The sequence below is a fragment of the Sciurus carolinensis genome, chromosome 10, assembly GCF_902686445.1.
Source record: "Sciurus carolinensis chromosome 10, mSciCar1.2, whole genome shotgun sequence".
NCBI lineage: Eukaryota > Metazoa > Chordata > Mammalia > Rodentia > Sciuridae > Sciurus > Sciurus carolinensis.
In genome coordinates, this window is record NC_062222.1 from 62903919 (window position 1) to 62926996 (window position 23078).

A 23078-nucleotide genomic window follows, 5' to 3' on the forward strand; every position below is an offset into this window, starting at 1 on the left:
CAGTAATATATTACAAAAACACTTTACAGGTCACAATGAAGTATTATCTGTATAAACAAATGTGATACTATTTCCAAGCTATAATTTTTATTGACTGTTTCTTGTACAATGGTGTTTTTCTCATCTAATGATATGAGACTATCATAGAAATGTAAGGGCTAGTAGTAAATAAAAATGGCAGAAAAACATTATTGAAGACAGTAATTCTGAAATATATGTGACCACTCTATGCTTAAAATGGTTAAAAAAAAATAAGCCAAGCAATTCAAAACACAAAACCTTCCATTCTAAGAGGAAAAGACTTCAAACATTTTTGTTTCATAAGGATTTGAATGAAAAGACAAAATTTCCATTGTGGGAAATTGTGCTTGAAAGGCTGCCATGGGACAAGATGAGTAACTAAGCCAAGACTTGAAGGCAAGGCAATGTGTGAAGACCCCTGGGAGAAGCAAAGTGACTGTGGGAAAACATAATCAAAACATGAATCTGGAAGAACAGAATAGGGAAGGCTGACGGAGGCTTTCAGGCATGAACTGAATGTGATGGATGGCAGGGAGGAGAGGCAAATATGTTTTAGTATGAAAATTATATGATGTACCATACAGAGGTGGGTCTCAAAGTTGAACCTACAATAATTGGACTTGAAACTATTGCAAAAGTTTAAGGAGTACTAGATTTAAGGCAATGGTAGTTAGAATGGACATTGCTACCATGGATATCTATATTCCAGATGGTGTTTGAAATGTGACTGAGGGTATGTTCTGCTCTTTATGAATATTATTTTATTCAATTACCACAAACATCTACAGTATGGTATAATCACTTTATTTACTTATGTATGTATGTATGTATGTATGTATGCATTGATGGATGGATGTATTTAGGTGTCAGGGTTAGAACCCAGGGGCACTTAACCACTGAGCCACATCCTCAGCACCTATTTTATTTATTGATTTTTATTTTGAGACAGGGTCTCATTAAATTGTTGAGGCTGACTTTGAAATTCCCATCTTCGTACCTACCTCAGCCTCCCAAGCTGTTGGGATTACAGGAATGTACCAGAACTCCCAGCCACTTTTGGAAATTGAGGCACAGAATATTTATTGGACTTGTTAAAGTTCTTATACTCAAATAAATGAAATTAGAATTTGAATTTAGTTTTATTGGTTCAGAATTTTCACTGTTAACTCCTGTACAGATTGCAAATATGTTGATCACACAGAAGAATTATACATACAGAATAAAAATGATTTGGTATCATTATGCATGGTAAAGTTTGGGGGTAAATAAAGATAAATGAGAGATTAATTATGAAATCATCAACCTGAGATTGGAAACCCAAGAGAAAGAGCTAACTTCCAGAGGAAGATATGAAAATGAATTAGGTTCTATATGAGTTGAATTGCAAACAATTAACTAATAGGTATAATCTCTTTGTGTCTTGAAGCTGTGATTTTTGAAATTCAGAAATTTTAGCAGTGATGTGGCAGCATGGAATTCAAGTAGTAACTGGAGTCACTACTAAGAAATGCCTAGACCATAAGAAAACCAAAATCATTGGTCATAGGGGAATGTGAAAGAAGAAATGGAAGAGAATCACACAAACTTGCATAAAGAGACAGAAAGTAGCATGAAAGTTGAACGTGTGTGAAAAATGCAGAAAGGTGTAAATGTAAATGTAAAATGCAGAAATCTGTATTGACAGATTTCTATTTTTTTCCTTTCTAGTCCTTGTGATACACAGTTAAAGTTCCCTTCCCCAAGTTACAAAGAGTTGACCAGTGTCCTTTCAATCAACTTCTTTCTATTTGGTTTGACCTTACCAGATATCTGTTCTTTGTCTTCAAATGGACACAGACTAAAACATGGCATGAAGAAGACATAAGAAAAAATAAAATCCCAAAGAATGACTGGTAAACATTTGATTCAGTATATATCCAAAGGAGTTAAAATTAGTATACTATAGCAATGGAGCCACATCATTGTTTGTGGCAACTCAATTCACAATAGCTAAACTATGGAACCAACCTAGCTTCCCTTCCACATATAAATGGATAAAAATAATGTGGTATATATACATAATGGAGTATTACTCAACCATAAAGAATGATTTTGTCATTTGTCACTAAATGGATTGAACTAGAGACCATCATGTTAAGTGAAATAAGCCAGTCTTCAAAAGCCAGAGGTTGAATGTTTTTGTTGATATGTAAAAGCTAACCCACAAAAAGGGGTGGAATAATAGAAATTCAGTGGGTTAGAAAAAGAGAAAGGAAAGGAAGGGAGAGGACATAGGAGAAGGAAAGAAAGTGGAATAAATCCAAAACAATTTTCCTATGTACATATATGAATACACCATAGTGAATCCCAGCATTGTGTACATCCAAAGAATGGGTTGCCAATTAGATTAAGGTATAATCTATGATTGTATAATTATATCAAAATGAATTCTACTGTCATGTGTAACCAAATAAAACCAATAAATAAATGAAAAATGTAATAGAAAATAAGTTTAAAGAGCTCTGATTTAATATTTTATTCTATAGTAAAATTTTCTTCAACTTTCAAAAGCATATTCAGATAGTAATATTATCTAATGATATTATGGATTTTCTTTCAAGGTTAGAAGAAAATTCTGGAACATAATCTTTATGCCTAATTGAACTGTAAAATATTGTATTAAAAGTATAATTTCAACATAATATTCAGTTTTGAATTCTTATATGGTTTCAAAGGAAAAGTGCAAGTGATGAAACACTGTTAATGAGAGTCTGAAAACCCTCCCTTTTTCCAATGCAACAAATGTTTCTCTTCTGATTATCTTCTTTTTATCTTTAAACATTACATTTATTTTAAATTCTTTCTTCCTTTCCTTGCACTAGAGTGAGATAAAAAGAAAACATAGTAAAATGAAATTCATCAATTTTCTTTGAATTTAAGAGTTTCTATATCACCACGTTACATATTGAATCACTGGATGGTTTGGTTTGAGAATCAGTATGTTTTCTTGGGTCCACTTTCATATATATGTGTTCATGAATGGTAAAAGTCCTCAAAGACAATAAAGTAAAAAAAAAAAGATTAAAATCAGAGAATATGCACAATGCCTCACATAAATTATAGTTAATAATTCTAGTAATGAAACACTTATATTTATATCTAAATGTGTTTAGAGATATGGTCAAATGTGTCTAATTTGAATCAATTGTGTAAAATTTTAGTTGATCAAAGGATAAACATGAGAAGTTTTAAGGCCTGATAAAATTTAAGAAAACCTTGGAACATTTAAATTGGTTAATTAAGTTGAAATATACATATTATGAAAAAGAAGTGAGTTAATGTTTACATTGTCCTGGGTAATGATCTGAGCTTAGCAGGTTCTAAAGCATCTTGAGAGGGCTGGGTGAAGTGGAAAACTATCTGGAAATGTGCCATAAATATTGACATTATGATATTAAATGTAAATTACTTGATAGTAAATGTAAGTAGCCTGGAGAGATATTATTAGGTAGGGGAATCTGATAAGGGCCTTTTACCCTGTAAATTTCTTTCTCTTTTCTTTTTCCAAATAGCTATTATTTTGACAACAGTTGACTATGAAGAAAATCAGGCTGTAAGTTTATTTAACCTATACTTCTATAAAATAAATGTACTGAAATAAACTAAATATAAGTTTAAAATATTAACAATTTTTCTATTTTTTTCTCCAAAATGAAAATAAACTAGGAACCAACATAAAACTAAATATATTTTTGTATTAAATACAGACTCCTTACCTAGCTAACAAATAATGGATAAGATATTATACAAATGGAAGGACTGCTACCACCAGGAAAATTGAGATAGGAAATAGTTTAGGTTTCTAGAACTTCTGAATAGCTAATAGATTTTTAAGAGTACTTATCCCAAAGTTAATTTTTTTTCCATTGGTGTCCAAAAAAATTTCATCCAATGCTATCTTCATAGTAAAACTGAAGCAAAGAGATAAACATACAGATTAGAGAAGGAAGAAATTAGGAGAAAACTCACAAAGAAATTAATAGTAAACTTACAGATGTAGTTGATATTTTGGAAATAATGTAAGGATACAGATTCCAATAGCATATAGCATTGTTTTGGGTATAAGAGAATAAGAACACTTGAAATACACTAAAATGAACACGAATATTAAATTATCTAACATTTGCATGAACAGAAGAAACACTGAGAACATTCTATATTGTTAATGATCTAATGAGTAGATACCATTTATTTCACTGACTACAATTAAATATGGCACAGAGGAATACTGCAAATAGGAGATGATATAAATAGTACAATTCCTGTTAGACATAGCTTAGTCATGGTCAAAGATGGACTCTTGAAGTAGAATGGAATGTAAACCTAAGACTATATGAGGTCAAAAACTCACACTTAAAGCAATTATTAGCTGTTATTCACTCATTAAGGATACACAGTATTCTCAGTAACTTACTTTGGTATTTTTTTAAGGTCTGAATTTAATAACCATATAACCCCAGTTCTTTTAGAATATTTGGAATGGTAGTTGATTATGCTTGACAAAAATCACAGACATATAATCATAAGGTACCTTTTCCCTATGATGGCACTAAAATACTACTAGCTGTTCACTTCAATCTGTTTGTTTATGTTAATTAAGAAGCAGATCAAGTTTAAGAAACTTTAGTATGTTAAAACTGAAGCCCTTTTAAAATGAGCATTTGGATGGCAATGTTTCACTATAAGGTTTTATAATGCAAACTATACATGTTAACATTCTATAAGAACTGCATTTCTCATGATTTATGAGCTAGAGGTCTTAAACGATTGCTTCCTATTTACTAAAGTAACTTGGTCTTTGTTTAATAAATATTAAACCACTATAGAAATGTTTTCAATAAAGCCTGTGACTATCTGCTTTTCTCAACCAAATATATTATCCTTTCTACCTAGAATGTTCTCCCTGTTCAAAAATATCCCCTGCCACCATCTCTCTGTCTGCACATACCATGGTTTACCAAAGATGATGTTCTTAATTATACTCCTTGATAATTTTTTACCTTAAATTTGCTACATATAATTCAATGGTTGTTGTTTTACCATCAAATTTTGAAATCCTTAGAATGATTAAACTGGGCCAAACTTTAGGATAATGATAAGTCTTTGAAATTGTTGTGTAGGATGGAGAGAAGAGTTACTATTTATTACTTCTAAAATGATAAAGCCCCGAAGTATATGTCTATAGGTAGTGAAAGATATTGCTGTATTTGGTAATAATATTCAATAGGTTAAAATAACATGTGGGTGACAATTTATGAGAATTTATCCTTTTGACAGTTGATGTGACAATTCAGTACTCTCTATTCTACTTTAGAACTGCATGCTTTTCCTGTGGCTGCAGTACTGTAATCAATTCTACAAACCTAGTAGCTTAAAATAATACAAATTCATCGCAATATCGTTTTGTAGAACAGAAGTACAAAATGATTTACGGAACTAAAATCAAAGTGTATTCAGGACTGTGTTTCTTCTGGTCTAAGATCAAATTAGTTTCTTGCTTAGGATTCTTGAGTTCCTCAACTCAGCTCCCTTCCACCTCCAAAATCAGCAATCCCTTCACCACGGATACTGTTTCCATTATCTCCCCTCCTTTCATGATTCTGTGTCTTTTACCTATTTTTCTCTAATACCTATTAGTACTGTCATTACACTGGGCACCATAGGTAATCTGGGATAATCTCGTTATTTTAATATTCTTAATTTACTTACATCTGCTAAATCTTTCTGCCATATAAGGTTCCAGAGATTAGGGATTAGGAACTGAATTTATTTGGCAGCCTTAATCTGCCTATCACGCAGATTCCTTCAGTCATTTGTGATTAGTCCCAAGCTAGGAATATATATATATATATATATATACTTTTTTTTGCAGAATATTTCTCTCCCAACTTTTAAATTTATATATACTGTTATATTTTCATGGAATCTGAAGAGCCAAATAAATATGGCTTCAATGATTATTAATTGAGAAAAACTATTAACAAGAGAACTAACCAAGAGACACTGGGATAGATTATAGTTCATAATATAAAAGAAACCAAGGCCAATAAATTTTCTACAATTATTGCTTTCCAAGAAGTGTTCATACACTTGATAAGACAAAAACAGTTTGCAAAAATTTGAGTAGTATTTTATTAGCAGGATCAATATAAATTTTAAGTTCTACTTGGGTTGTTAACTACATAAAATCCCCAACTATATTTTTAAATATGTGTGTGCAAGAGATTATTTTATCAACTTTAATAAGACAATGCATATATTCTTATACAGTTTGTGAAAAACAGAAATTACATGTTCCAAAAAATAGATATGCTGTTAATATTAAATGGTAAAATATTATATTGGATTATTGAACTTTATGTTAAAATATTCAACATTATCATTCTAAACAATAACCATTAGTGTATGACAATTCATGATTAAAACAAATACACTCTGGAAAGATGAAGAAAAAAATATAGAATGTTCTGAATTAAATAATCAACTTTAATCCTATTTTTTATTCCAATTTTCATGAATGTCAAGATTCCTTTTCCAGGAATTTCATCAAGTAAAGAGGAAAATAAAACATATGAATTTATATTTTAAAATACTACCTTATTTAAAAAAGTTAAGTACTTTAGTTCATTTAACTTATTGTTTCATGTAAAAGTAACATAAATTAGAATTTCTAATACTTTGAACTTTTAAAAGCTTACAAGAATTTCTAGCAGCAAATTACAATGATAAAGTTTCTTTCATGTTTCTTCGAAAAGAAAAATTGAAAACAATACTGCAGCAAAGCTGGCTCAGGAGTAGAAGCTATCGATCTAGCATGGGGATTTCTCTGGGACTAGTTTTTAGGTAATTTTATTTTTCCTCAACTAATTGGAAGTAAGAAAGATCTGGAGAAATTTCTCTTCTGCTCTGGGATCTCTGGTCTTCCAAATAAATAAATAAATAAATGAATTTTTGAGGAGAGAGAACACTTTGTTTGTCTGCAGGAACATGTCTGTAACCCAGTCAACTTTCAGATTTCAGCATTTTAAAACTTGGTGAAGGATACACATGAACTCACATCATTTTAAAGGCACGAAGCCAGGAGGGCAGGCTTTCGGATCTTACACTTCAGTTGGTTCAGTCATAGCAACATCATTTGCAATATCTTGATTGAATGGGTGCTTTTAAATTGTGTTTGATCTCTTAGAGAGTGTTGAGGAAGAAGAACAGATGCCAAATAGATTCTGGCTGAGTCCCTGCAGCCTTGCCAGTGAGCTACTTAGTTTATACTAATTTCCATGAATCCTCAGTCTGAAAAAAAGCCAATCTTCCTAAAAATGGATATCTGCTTTTGCAATTCCACACTTCTCATTTTAGTCCTCTCCTCTGATAAACTTTTCCAACTCATCCCTATTCTCAACACCAGCGGGGTCTGATTCAAAGAGAAGTCACTGAATTGAGAGTCCCTTCTGGGATCAGCTTGCTTGGTGGCAGTTCCATGTAAGATATTTCTAGTCAAGGCTAGAAAGGGTAAAAGAAAGAACTTTTCAACTATACCTTACTAGTTACAGGTTAGAATCAGAAGTCAGTATGGCATCAAGAATATGCAGAATGAATAGTGGGTTTCCCCTTTGGATAAAAGTCAGAAACCACAATAGACTTAAATGAATGTACTATGAGATAGCGGTGATGTCTTTTCTTTCTTGTCTCCTTCTATTTATCAGACACATCACCTATGTGATTGTAATACACAGATATACAGAGAGACAGAGGGGGCAAAAAAGAAAACGGAGAGAAGGAGCAAGAGGGAGATTTCCTGACTTAAAAGCAAAACTTTCATATCTTTTTGAGGGTATCTGTCTCTGTTTCAAAAACCAGTCTCAATACCATGATTGCGATTGATCCCCCAAATCTCATTTTGTGTTACCAATTGGTTCCTGATATCTATCAGTCAGTGTTCTAAGCCTTCTAGCTACAAAATTGGAGGGGAAGTACACAATATCAAACACAAGAGCCCACAAAAATTTTTAAAAATAAAGGCCTTATGTTCAGAAAATTTAAAAATTTGTGGGAAGACAAATAAATAAATATATAAAAGCTGCTGGGTATTCCTTCTTTTCTTCCCAATAGAAGGAATATCACTATGTCGATTCTAAGAGTTGCTTAAATCCATTTTAAATCTTGGCTAAATATCTGAAGCAGTCATATCTAAATCTATAACAGCACATGGACTTAGATAAACACATAGGAAATTATAGTCCCTTACCACTAGAATGAAATGAAGTCTAAGCATCTCTAGGATAAATACACAATGGTCTCTGCCTCAATTATCATATTTTCCACTTGGTCATGAAATTCTTTGCTTTCCTGACAATTTCTTATTTCCTTGGGGGTTCTTTACGGGCAGGGTGTGTCATATGTATCATTCTAGCATGTATTATCTCCATTCATAACATGCATTCAATTAAAGACTGATTAAGAAGTTAATGAATAAATGTTACTGAGTCAGTAATTATAAAATTTAAAGTCTGTTTTAATATGCAATTAAACTTTATATTCTTTATATTCTTTAAGTATAAATACAAATACACACATAATGATAAAACACTAAAAAAATTATATTCAATTTTCTAGGGTCATTGTCAATATTCCTCCAGCTGAAATTATTTGCAAATCTCAAGTGTACAAGATGGAATATTACTTGCAATATACTGAACATTGCTGATTCCATATGTTTCACTGTGAATTGGATCTTCTGGATCCTTCCACAGAGCATTCTTAATTTCTCCCATCTACCCTATTCTTACAATTTTCCCCAATCTTATTCAAGGAAACAAGACTATTTATTCCAAGAATTTCTATAACAGTGCTTTAAAAACTTACAAATAATAAAATATGATTCTAGTACTAACCTGTTTTTGTGCTCCCAAATACTCCTTCAAATTATTAAAATTGTGATGATCAGATAATCAAGTTGAAATATGATTATTAATTTCCTTATAAAATTTTATCTGATAAGGAATGTTACAGTGGGAACAAGAGCCTTTGTCTAAAGTCTCATATTTTTCACATACTTTCACAAGAGACCAAATGTGTATAAGAAAACAGTTCTTTTAAAGTTATCCTCTTTAATGACATAATACTAATAAATTAGGTTTTCTAAATTTACCCTCTGTGTTCAAGATTTGGAGAAATTAAGTAGATTCGTATGTACCTAGGAAAACACTAAAAATCACTATAGCAAACTACAAAAACAATTTAAAGATGAGTGCAAGTACACATTGTATAGAAAAGACACATTACAATAAGAGTATTATCCACCTGTTTTTCAGTAGACTTTTATACTTCTTCAGTACATGCTGTAATAAGGAATTTTCCTAGGTTGCAAAAGTTAGTAGTCAGAAAGATACACTAGTTATTAACTAGTTATACTTATTTACAACAAACCTAAGAGGAGATTTTCCCAAAGTTGTTGATCTTGCTCATGTGTGGTGTGGGGGGAGAACTAATAGACTATTTCTATTATAAAACAAAAGTCAACGTGCATTATTTATTCTCTAAGTTCTATAATGATGAGGAACTTCCAAACATTTCAAACTGAATTAAGTGTAAACAAAACAATATACACTCTCTTTTATTTAGGATTGATTCTGAGTAAAGCTAAGACGTCTAGTTGTACATCTTCTGAAATCATCAACTAGTACATAAATACAATTTCTAAAGTTGGAAATTAGTATTTTATTTATTTGCATGCCACATCGCCTCCAATTTTCACTGCATTCAATGATTTAAATGTCATGATTCTTTCTATTTTTGCATAATATATTAGTATTCAAATCCACCTTTTTACTCAGAACAATTTTTGGTAGATAGATATGTTAAAATTCTGAATAATTTACTATCTGCTGCAAAGATCTGAAATAACGGCTTTGTGCTCTGATTTAACAGATTGTTTATTCACTTTCACCAGCCAAAACCGAGGCTCATCTCTATTGGCACCTCGATATTAAACAAACATTAATAATGAACCAGGGAACATTTCCTTCTTTTCTGCTAAAAGATCCCATGTTATCACTACTTTGAGTTTCTTTCATGACAATTACTAAATATCCTGTCACCTTTTCTAAAAAAACACTGTTACTCACTCAGCATGGACTGAGTACAAATGGTTTTAGATCGGTTTAAAAGCAAATTATTTATGTAAGTTTGAGGACTTATTGTAAATAAATAGAGAAAATGGGATCAAATGAAGTTGATTTTAGCTCCATTTAATTCACTTAATTTCTGTATTCCTACTTTGAATTGAATAGGAATCCAATGAAGTGCCAATCCTGATAAGGAAAAAAAAAAATCACAGCAATTTAATATTACTGATCAGTGGCACGGTGGGAGGGGTGTCAACATAGCTTTTCTTGTGGAGAGAAAAATTAAGCTTGCTTTGGAAATGGTTGAGATAGCAAATGCTGTGGCATTTTTATAATCAATAGACAAAATGGGGTGTTACAGAATGCAAACACTGTTAGGGAGGATATTATCACAGGTGCTGGTAAAAAAAAAAAAAAAAAAAACACAAAAAAAAATTTTAAAAAAGGAAAATCTTTAATACAAAGTAAAAAACTGGAGTCCTCTGTGATTTTTATCTTTTGTATCTCCCCCCCTTAAAGTATTCAAGGATAATTTGGCAACAAATAATAGAGCTCACAAATATCCTTTTATGCTCATCTTAATGCAGCATATGTAGTAACCCACATCATTATTCCTCATTAAATTTCCACGCTTCAATATTATGATAAGCTCTAAAGAGTAAGGGGTTATTTTTGCCTGCTTGTTTTCTTATTTATATTGTTATTGTTTTAAGATCTAAATACATTAGACAAACAACATAATGCAGGAGCTCTAATGGCACTGAACTTCTTTATAAAAATTATTACACTACATACAATATATAATTTATACACATGTATACATACACTATATATTTACAATTTTGTTTAAGTTTTTGCTATGCTTGATAGAATCTCTGATGAATGCACTATGCTCAAATTGCATTTGAATAATGAATGGTGAGTCATTATTTTTACTTCTTTAGCATGCAAACTAGCTTGACTTTTTTCCTTTCATATATATGTATATATAGGTAAAACATTCATATATACATATATACATATACATATATATATACACACACATACACACACACACATACTTGAGCACATGAACTAGTCCAAGAAATATTTCAGAGACAAATTAAAACACATATCTTTTCCCAATGAAGTGATTTATGAAATATTATTTAAGTTATCCAAGCAGCAGTGAAACAAATATCAATTAAAATATCCTGAGTAAAGGTCAATCTGAACAGATAATGCTTCAAAGAGAAGTGTTTTGGATTTTCTGTGGTCAATACAGTTATACTGGTTCGTATATTATACTTAGCACATTGCTAAGTATTTTGTGACACAAGTTTAGTACAGAGCCTACGTCTCACCAAAGAAACAAAAGTTAAGTGTCCAAATGCATGGCAAAGGCAATGTTTTTGTTTCTCTGGGAGTCAAGAAAAACACAGTTCAATATGTCAGAAGATAAATGATGGAGAAAAGTAATCTGAGATATTTTTGCTTAATTTTGACAAATCTAGATGGTGAATAGTGTAGGCAAGGCACAAGTAGCTCATAAGACAGCCCTCAATCTCCTTGCCTGTTGTATTTAAACCTTTAATTCTAATATTTAAACCTCTTTATAATCCCTTTCTCTTAAGCACGAGCTGGACTAACTGACTCACTTCTGAAAAATACATACAGCAGAAAAGATGGACTTTTACCTGAAGATTTGATTACAAAATGACTATGGCTTTTGTCAGAGCATACTCTCTTACTGTTCTCATTTGTGTTACATTCCTTAGCCAGAGAGATGTCAGCTGCCTGGATCTGAGCAGCCTGTGTGATATGGAGGCCCATGAGATGAGAGACTTGTGGTCTGTCAACAATCACTTGAGTGAGCTTAGAAGTGGAAACAAAACACCACCATTCCAGTGGAGCCTTCAGATGACAGCATTTGAACGCTAACCTCCTGAAAGGCCTTGATCCATAGGCACCCAAATTTGTTTCAGGGTTCCTGAACCAGAAAAGTTGTGATATTAAAAAAAAAAAAAATGCTATTTTAAGCTAAATTTGAGGTTGTTGGCAATAGAAGCATATCACAGATATCAATGTATTACGCAGGAGGGTGAAAGGTTATGAGGTTCAATTCCATCATACGCTCAACAAAAAATATCCAATGGCTACCATTACTATAAATGTCTGTCTTAGTTCTGCATAAAGATTTGTATGATTTATTCCATATTTCTCATTTCATTATCCCATTTCCTTTCCACATCTCCTAATAACTGATCAAACTAGAGCAATTTAAAATCTTTGAACATGCTCTCCACCTTCCTGCTTCTGAATTTTTGTTCATCTGTTGCCCTTTCCCTCTTCAACAAATTAAACTTAATCTCTAAAAACCTTAATATGCAAAATGATATTGTTATGTCTTAGATATAGAATGTCCCCCCTCCTCCCCAAAAGCTCATGTTTTGAAGGCATGATCTCCAGTACAGCAAGGTTCAGAGATGGGGCTTTTAGGCAATAATTATGGCTTTGATCTTATTAGTGTATTTACCTATTTATTGGATTCATTCATTGATAATGAACTATTTGGTGGTAAACGTAGGTAGTTGGGCATGGTTGGAATAAGTAAGTCATTGCTCCCAATGACCTTGGACTGTATCTAGTTCCTGGCTCCTCTCTCTCACTCTTTCTGCTTTCGGGTTACCATGAGTGGAGCAGCTTTCCTCATCCACATCCTTGTGCCATGATGTTACACCTCATCTCAGGCCCAGAGAAATGGAGTTGACCAACCTTACTCTGAACCTCTGAAAGAGTAAGTGTTTTATTCCCATCTCCTCCAGCATGGTTCCCTACATAGAGTGGTATAAAATAATTCTAGTGATGATTTGTTGAATCAAACTGAATAATAGGAGATACCAATTAGGTAATATGAGACTATTCGAGGGTCTTAAATTACAAGACTAATGATTTTGATTCTAAGGGAGTATATGATAGGGACTCATTTTAGATTGTTATCCTGGAAAGCGACTTGGAGAAATAGTATTTTTATAGACATTAGCACAGTCAAGGATGCAAGAATGCTAGTTAATAAACCAGGATGGAAAAAAATCCTCATAGGAATTTTACCAAAACAGTAACACACCAATTATCTGTGAACTAAAATTCAATTGAATTACACTGACTTATAATCAGTGAAGAAATCCACAATTCTTAACTCTAAAAATTGAAATTATTTTATTTCTACTTTTTTGTATTTTTGTTTGGAAGGGTTATGGTTGCACATTTAGTAATGCATGATAAATACTGGTGACTTAAAGTCTACATATACAGATATATATGGATTAAGTTTAGTTAGAAACTCAGCTAATAATTTCATATTATTATCTGGTGATAACTGAGCATATTATTATTTAAGATTTGGAGACTGCTTTTTTAAAAGAGGAGAAATCCTTACTTACCAAATACAATGATAATTTATTCCACTTTTCCTGCAGTGAGCTAAAAGAACTCTCAAGTTGGAGTTATGATCAACATTTTCCCTGAAGGATCTCTGGGGAATCGAACCAAGTTGCAACTTCATAGTCTGACTCTGAAGAATCAATACTCAGTGATCCTAGACTGAGGCACCAAATTATTTCACTGGAGCCAAACCCATTTTATGGTAGGTAGAATTGATTTTAAACCTGAGTCTCTTTTAGCTTAACCAATATGGATTAACTGCCTCTGTAACTCTGTCAAAAGACAGGCCACCTGTCTCAAACTACTTGTTGTCACAAATTGCTTTGTGATTACAAAAATTAATTTTGTTCAAATGCCTGCATCATATTTTTTCACTTTAGCTTCAAAATAAACTTTTCAGGTGCATAAGTTGCAAATTTTTATTATTATACTCTAAGCATGTAAGTGAAGCCAGAATTGAGAACAGGCAATTAGTGTAGAATAGGAAATCTTGTTGAGGAATGAAGGCCATCTGAGTCTGGGAAGTTGGAGACTGCCCCTGAGAGACTGGAACGTCAGTGTCTCCAGAGTCCTTTTGATCACCAAGGTTACCTGCCTAACTACTCCTCCCAAAAGCTGCAGACAGGGAATTGCTAATTAAGGCCCCCTGGGTCCCTACTTGCCAGAATCATTTGGCCCTCCCCCTGCCCATCTGCTTCTCACCTTTTTCACCAGTCATGATAGGCAGGAAGGAGAAAGATAGGTGGGGGAGAGAACAGAACAAAGAAGACCCTAATCTATAAAAGATGTAGGGTGCCTCACTTTTGAGAACTCTAGAACATCAGCCATGGCCCTCTTCTCCCTCCTGGGAGAAGTCTGTATTATTACCTTCAAATAAAACCTGCTTAATATGCTTGCCTTGGTGTGCTTGCCTAATGTTCAAACTTCAACATTTTGAGGAAGCAGAACTCATCGCCAATATACCGCAGTATCGCAAGCACAATAAAATGAAAGTTAAAAATTATGAAATCTTGCATTTCTTTTCTACCAATTAAGAAAACACTTTTCAGTCATAAAGAAAACCAATAATCGAATGGAAAATTTTATTCTTTATAATTATTTATTTATTTATTATTTATAATTCTTAAAATCAGATTGCTATTCTGAACTCATAAGGTAGGAAAATTACTTCTAATGTCTTACTAAATATGACTCAACAGTTAATGAATATATTTTAAATCTACCACAAATCACACCATAAATATTATGCACAATTTCTGTTGCTGGTAATGTTAAGTTGAAGACAGATTATATATTGGACAAGGAGAGAAAGGGATCATACGTCTAATTTGCCTGATACCTTGCAAGGGCAGTTAAGAGTTGATTACGAAGATAGAACCATTGGAAATTGCCGATATTTCACCATTTTAGGTCTACAAATAAGAATTATAAGTGTGCTAAACCTAATGGGATGAAGTAATTTTTTTTTATTCTACACCTTCCTCCCAAATTTTCTTACCCAGTTACTTATCATTTAAACAGTCAAAATCTAATAAAAGTAGGATATAGGTATAATTTCTTATAATTTAAGTGATTCTGTGGACAAAACCTTTTCAGAATAATTGATATTTGTCCTGTAATACTTTCTTCCTTCTTTCATTCTACAAATATTTTGTCAAGATTACTATGTGCTAGCATTGTTAGGTTTCTAATATATTGAAAACAAACATTGACACCATTTCATCTTTTCAATCATATATCTTATTGGAATAAGTGAATTCTAGGTTTCATCCAAATGATACTTAACTACTGCCTGAACTCTGTCCTTTCCCAATTATCTATTTTTACTGGAACCTTTCCTTGTACTTGCAATAACAGTCTTACCTTTGTTTCCTCCTCTTCTAATACTAATCATTTTTATAGGAAAAAGTTAAGTACTTTGCTTTCAATGACACATTCTTTGATTTTCTACTTAAAAATGATTGTAATTATTCTAGAAAAGGGAGAAAAAGGGATGAAGTGACATATTTATTGAATATCTGTGCCAGGAACTATACTAGATGAACTACTTATATAACTTGATTTAATCTTTATCACATTATTATTTCTGTTTGCTTATCAAAGGTAACTTGTCTATGAGTAAATAGTGAAATTAAAACTTGGATTCAGACTTCAATCTGTTTACTTTCACATCAGTCCTCTCAACATCAAAGCTACCTATTTGAAATGCTATAGTATTAAGGTATGTGCCTTTCTTCACATCAGGTAACCTGTGTACATTATGTTACAGAGAATTAAGTTCTCGTTACTTTATTTATGGAATAAGCTAAAATGTGTATTTAAAAAAGTAATAAATGGGCTATTATAGGAGAAACCAAATTTTTATTTGTACTGGTTTCTCCCTAAGAAACTCAGGAAAATGAATCCACTGTTCTCTTTGATTACTGAAAAAGAAATATTTCTAACATTTTGATCAAATCTCTTCCCTGATACAGTTCTTCATAACTAGTATGACTTAGGAAATACATTCTAGAGAGTCAAGAATGGCTTTCAGAATTCTGGTTTGAAAATGTGAGTGTGCGATGTTTCTGTTCAACATTGTGGAATCCCAGGAAGAGGAAGAGAATATGGAGGTACAACCATAAGCTCATATTTGGAGTGCTAAGTTTGAACAATCTGTGAGGTAGTCAGGCATGTCCAACAGAGAAATGGATTTGGGTGAACAGAGTTAGAAAAACAATTTAAGGTTTGTTAGCAAATAGATATTCTACTCACTTTTTTGCTTTAATAATGGCAAGGGAAGAAGAGAAGCTTAGTGAATTAGACAAAGGGGCATTAAGAGATAGGAGGGGAGATAGAAATCGGAGAGTAGAATGAATCTGACAGAACTTTCCTATGTACCTATATGAATACACCACAATGAATCTCCACATCATGTATAATAAGACTGGGATCCCAATTAGAATAAGATATATTCCACGTTTGCATAAATATATCAAAATATACTCTACTGTCATGTATACCTAAAAAGAACAAATAAAAAATAACAAAATGCCTTAATTGATCTATCAATTCATATGGATATGTGTGAAGTTGGAATGCAACTTCCTTTCCCCTAAAAATTAATTAGATATCTCAGCATGTATACATGAATCTTTTTTCTCCATTTATTGAAAATGAAATATTAGCATTCAGTAAATTCTAACACTTATGTCTGCTTTAACCTGAGCCGACTTTCTATAGCTTCTTGAAAAGACACAGTGCTGTAAACAAGTATTCAGTCTAGCCACATCATTAAAGTTGTTCCTTTGTTAGTTCTTCAACTGACTAAATTTCATAAACACTGCAATAATTCATCACACATATTTCTTTGTCTTATATACAAAAGTATAATAGCAGACATTTAAATAATTTAGTTCAATGGACACATATTGAGGCTACAATACTTTTCATAATATCCATGCATTCAGTCACATTATAAAAGTATAGTAATGCTAAAAATGATTTTATCCTCCCTAAGACTCCTAGAGATTTCCACTTTTTGTTCTCATTCACAAACCACTATGGGATTTCACTAATCCATTTCTCTTCATTTTTCCATTTTGCTAAGGATTAATATCAAGATCTATAGATGACAGACTTTCTCCATCTTGAAGATTAGTATTGTTTGTTTCTATTAATTTGTTGGCAAGAAGAGCACGGGACACTCAGGTGTCAGATATCATAGCAACCTGTAAGGTTCCTTCTGATCCTGAAATTTGGTGTTTCTGTAACATTACATGACATATATTCTATGCCTCCATGATATTATAGAAGTATCTATAGTCTTACAAATTGCTGCTTTAGTTTTCATGCCCGTACACAGTCTTTACAGTCTGTGGAAGATAATAACTTTGTGAGTGGAAAAGAAAGATTATTTACTTTATACTTCATTTCCCCTTTTCTCTCTTACATTTACATTCCAACTTTATCCATATTGACTGTATTTCTTAGTTGTTTGCTTTTTCTTTGTTTTTTTGTAAACAGGTAAAACAGAAGTAAAGTACAAGTTGAACAACTCTATTTTCTCTCAATCGTGATTGAGGTAGTAAGCCTAATTTTATTTTTCTAGAACATCCATAGTATAAACACAATTTACTTTGTACTCAATATTTTTCACCTTCTTCTTTTCCCATGTTTTAGTCTTTCATTCCTTTATTACAATTCATTCTTCATTTTGTGCTTTCTCTCCTTTTTTATAGTTCTTCTACAAAATTTAAGCTCAACAGAAAACTTTCTCTCTAAAAAACTGTGTTATTTTATAAGTTGTCTATTTACTTTTTATTCTCATAAGGATATCTGTGAGGCTATAATAAGATTTTGTTTTTCAGAACTTTTAGCACTTAAACACACCTTTCTCATGAACATGCTTTGTTCAGAAGATTTTCTTAAAATCTAGAGAAGTTTAAGACTATACAGAGCATTCACTTCCTTCACTTTATGGCACCTAAGATAATATGATCAGATTTTTCCCAGCTTCTTGTCACTTCCACTTTGCCAGCTCATGCTTCCTTGATGAAATAAGATCCAAACTAGCAGCCATATTCAATCTTCTGAAAAGTAATACAAAAATCATTCAGCATTTTGCTTTTAACTAATTGTGTTAACTTTAAACAGATACTTAGTTTATATTTACAGTTTCATCCAACATGCTCCTTTGGGAATTTAGAATTATTTGCTGCAGTACTCCTTAGTCCTGTTATTATATCTGAAATAAATAATAAGGATCTTAGGCTCTTCAATTCAATTTTTCCCAACTCAGTCTTCTAACTTCTTATTCTCAGGAATCATTGGTTATAGTTGCAGTCCAACCTTCGACTATTCTGGATCATACCTAGCTGACATATATAGACTCCACTAAAACATAGGGAGACAAACTGAAACTTAAAACTTTCTTCTTCAAATTCTGTTGTTTGGAATGTTTATTCTGGAATCAGAAGCTTAATAACAGAAGACTAACTTCTATGTGCCACTTATTGCTTTAGTTATTCTAAGCACATTTTTATTAGTTAATGTACTTTCCAAAGCACTCCTTAATTTCAGTATAATTATTATCTCCATTTCACAAATAAAGGAAATTGAAGCATGTAAAGATAACTAGCTTTTTCAAGGCTATACAGTTAATAATGATAGAAGTACCTCCCACATTTGCACTCTTCATCATTACAATACACTGCTATATCCAGAGTGATATTACATAGAAATGGTACAGTAGACATGGAATTTTAATTTGGTTAAATCCATGTGATGGAGGCTGTAAATCTTGTCTCCTTTTGTTTTTACATTTAATGAGCACAGAATTCTGATTGTGGAGTCCAAGAGCAAACTTTTTATTATTTTTTTTTTTAATGACATTTTAAAATGTCAGTCAGTCCTAGGATGGAAGTGAACTCAGCCTGGTAGGTCAGCAAAATGTCAACCTAGGATTACTCAGAATATGCAGAGTTTTATACATCAGACTCCTAACTATGGTGGAGAGTGAGAGGCAGAGGGTAGGGAGAGAGGAGGTGGTGGAAGAAGAGATTTATAGATGGAGATACTTTATTTTAGAGTAGGCTGCTCTTAACACAAATGGTCTGTATAATAATTTATTTTGGATTGTCATCAGAATGAACTGCCTTTCTGGATATCATTTGGGGTCATCTTTTTATGCTTTGTAACCCTACTTCAAAAAGAATGTCTTAATAGCACTATGTAACTTTTGGGTATTGAGTTAATTTTAATTGACGACCCTTCTGTAACTTAAACATTCTTTGCTTTATCATTGAAATGGAGTAAGTTTAGTTTGTAATTAAGAATACATCTAACTTCCAGTAGGAAAAAGAGTACTTATGGATATGTAATATAGAAAACAATTTATCTGGGACATTGGTAATTACTACTTTAATAGTTATTTTGAAAATGCTCATTTAATAGTGCTTACAAACAAGAAGAAATAAGAAGAAGTCTACCTTAATATTAAATTCAGAACATAAGCCCATGTTGATTTTTAAGGGACTAGTTCTATATTAAACAAGCAATCTGCAGAAATACTTGGACCATCTTCCATATTTCTTACATTTAGAACACCATGGAAAGTGACCACATCCTGACTATTCTTCATTATATGAACAATTTTATTATAATAGACTGTAATTTTACAAGAAACAGCAATTCTGAAAGGCTAATGTTTCTTTTTAAAATACAGAAGTAGCTACTGAATGCCTCCAAGTACAGATTGATTGGATATTAAAGACAGGAATGGTGATTTTAAGTTTTATGTAAAGAGACATATTTCTGTCAAGTTTCTAAGCTTTAGGCATAAGATAGATCTTTAAGTGAATGTTTCAAAAAAAGCATTTTTTTTTCTTCTTTGTTATTCATGTTCAAATTCTGATATATCATGATCATGCAACTGTCTTACAAGAGCTATGCAATTACCAAAAGGTTAGACACATGCAAAAATTTTAGCCACTCATCCCCTACATTTCAAAATATGGCTTTGCAAACTACACAAAATGATTGATTGAAATTTTTTTATATAAGAATACTTCAAATCAATACAATACAAATACAAAATTTTCAATCCAATCTAATCAATGCCTATATATTTACCTGTTGAATAAATGCTAGGTTCTAAAAAATGATTACAATTTGCATGTCCACTAAGCTTTTTTTTGTTCTCAATCCTAAGAACTGGAGGATACCTACAGTTAGACAGTAAGGTACTATTTACTATTTAGAGTTATGGCATTGCTTTTATATATATACTCGGGAAGCACCCTCAAGAATAATACAAATGCAGAGTTAAAGGTTGACTTATTACTGAAAAGTCTTTTTACTGTGGCAATACAATAATTTTATTATTTTTAATCACTTTCAATAGTGAATTTAACAATTCACAAAATATCATACTTCGAAAATAAAAGAGAAAGTTTTATACTCTTTTCTATTCTTAAACTTTAATTCCTACAAATGCTCAACTAACAACCAATCATCATCAATAGGTTGTTATGTTACAAGTAGGAAAGGGTATCAGATTTGGGAATTTAGGCTTTGTCTCCTGAGTAATTTTATTGTGTGTCTTTCAGTAGATCATTGTGTTCCTCTGATTTAGCAGCCACTACATCCTATGATGTTATGATTCCAAAGTAATGGTCACTTGGCATCTTCTAAAGAAATGGTTCTTAGGCTTTGACTGTACATAGTAATATGCACAGTTATTTGATATGTACATAGTCATAAGTCACAGGTGGAACTTTCCTTGCATCTTTTCACCTGACCCAGGTTTAGCTAACATTTCCTTTTCTTTTCCCCAACTTGTCAAACTGTGGTCTGTTAGTTACTTCTGGTACATAATACAATCCTTCTTGGTTAACTGTTCAGTTAAATTTATAATTACCAATACACCTAAATTTATACTTACCAATCCAACCATGTTTCCCTTTTCCTTATTCTCAGGAATAAGTTGAATTTCAGGGCATTTAAATATTTTCCTCATTTCACAGGACAAGTATTAGGTATAGATTACATTGTGTTTTTCCTGGGTTCATTTGAAATGCTTGATATTTTCTCGTATTTGGGTGTCAGTTTCTCCTTGCTAGGATTTGCATATACAGTGATGAGAGCTGGTACCAAAGTCCATGCTTTCTATAGCTATTTTCTCAATTCCAGAGATGGTTCTTTGACTACCAGCTTCCACTGATTCACCTCAGTTCCCCTCTGACCCTTCTACTTTGTATCTCCATGAATATAACTGCTCTAGGTGCGGCATATATATAGAATCATTATTTGTCCTTTTCCCACTGGCTTATTTCACTTATAATGTTTTCATGCTTCATTGATATTGTAGAGTGTCAGAATTCCATTCATTTGTAATACTGAATGCTATCACATTGTATCACATTGTACCACATTTTGTTTGTTCATTTATGCATCAATGAACATTTGAGTTGTTTCTACCACTTGGATACCATTAATAATGCTGCTGTGAACATAAGGGTACAAATTGTACAAACACTTCAAGTCGCTGCTTTCAATTATTTTGGATGTGTATCCAGACCATAAGTGTTATCATCACCTTTTGGATAGCAGAGGCCTGTACTCAGAAGATGGTTCTAGAAAAATATGATCTATCACATATTTTTACAATTGTATTAGGTTATATTTAAGTGGTGCTTTATATATGTTTATTTCTTATCTATCCTAAGTTGCAGTACTTCTGCACATACAGTATACACATCTGTTACTTAATAATCACATCATAAAGATAAACCATTAAATCATTAATATATTTACTTATAGAAAAAGAACTGTTTGTTAGTGCAAATATTCAAGGATTCAAAAAATCCCTGAATAATATTCCCAAGAGTAGTATTTTAACCCATCTGAATATGAGTTTCTTAATTTCTTAAACAGAGATAGGCATCCTACCCAGTTCAAAGAAGCTCTATAGGAATCAAAAATGATACAAGAAAGTGCTTTGAAACAGCAAACTACATTACAACTTTAGGCTAACCATAATCTACATAATTAGTGAAGAAAAAAATCCAAATAAAGTGTTTAGGAATTCTTTTTGTATTTTTATTTTTTTCTATTATTTTATGTGAAAGTATGTTCAGGACATTTTTCTGAAAAATACATATAGATGAAAATTAATGTACAATATGATCTAATTTGACTTAACAAGAAAAGTGTAATAATAATACTCAACATTCTTGAGAGAGTATATATGAAAACTCAGAAATGTGAATTTGGAAGTCAAAGAATTACTGTATTGCTTAATTCACCATAATATATGCATCAAAGTTATTTTTAGGATAGAAATATATTACATAATAAAACAGTGTTCTCTCACTAGAAGAATGAAGAAGAACTTCTATTACCAGTATCCCTGAACTTACACCCTGGAGGAAGGATTGGTATATCAAAAATTGGCTAGTTCTCTAATCAGAAGACTTGCGAAACTTTCCTTATGTAATAAATACTTGTCCAATTTGATGTCATTGTCTATCATTTCTCCCTTTCTCCTTCTTGTGTACCTCTTTTCATGTGTACTATTCTCCTTAAGTCAACATCCTTCACCTCCTCTACATTGGAAGGCCAGATCTGATCTTCTCCTATGAATCATGCAAGTCCATATACACCATCAAAATTGTCTGCCTTTCAGTAGCATTTGTCAACTTCCTATACTTTTGCAACTTTGAAAAACTTGTAACTGGTAAACCTTAATTTGAAATGTTTGGTCTTAATATGTTATGCTTTTAAAAATGAGGAAAATAGAAAAGTAGCTCTCATTTATTAAACTACTATAGAATTTTGTATTAACAAATCATTTCATAAGAGCCCTTTGGAGATAAATGAAAAAAGAATCTTCATATGACTTTATGGTCATGGTATTTGTCAAAATTATAACTTCATGAGAAATAATGTTAAAAACCTCCTTTGGAAATATTTTCATTATGACATCATGAA

The 23078-nt window shown here is 32.0% G+C and overlaps 1 protein-coding gene across 1 annotated transcript in view; it reads right to left on the reverse strand.

Moving 5' to 3' along the window:
* Positions 1 to 23078, reverse strand: part of Grid2 (glutamate ionotropic receptor delta type subunit 2) — a 1421540-nt gene that overhangs the window by 1025839 nt on the left and 372623 nt on the right. The gene's annotated exons all lie outside the window — the stretch shown is intronic.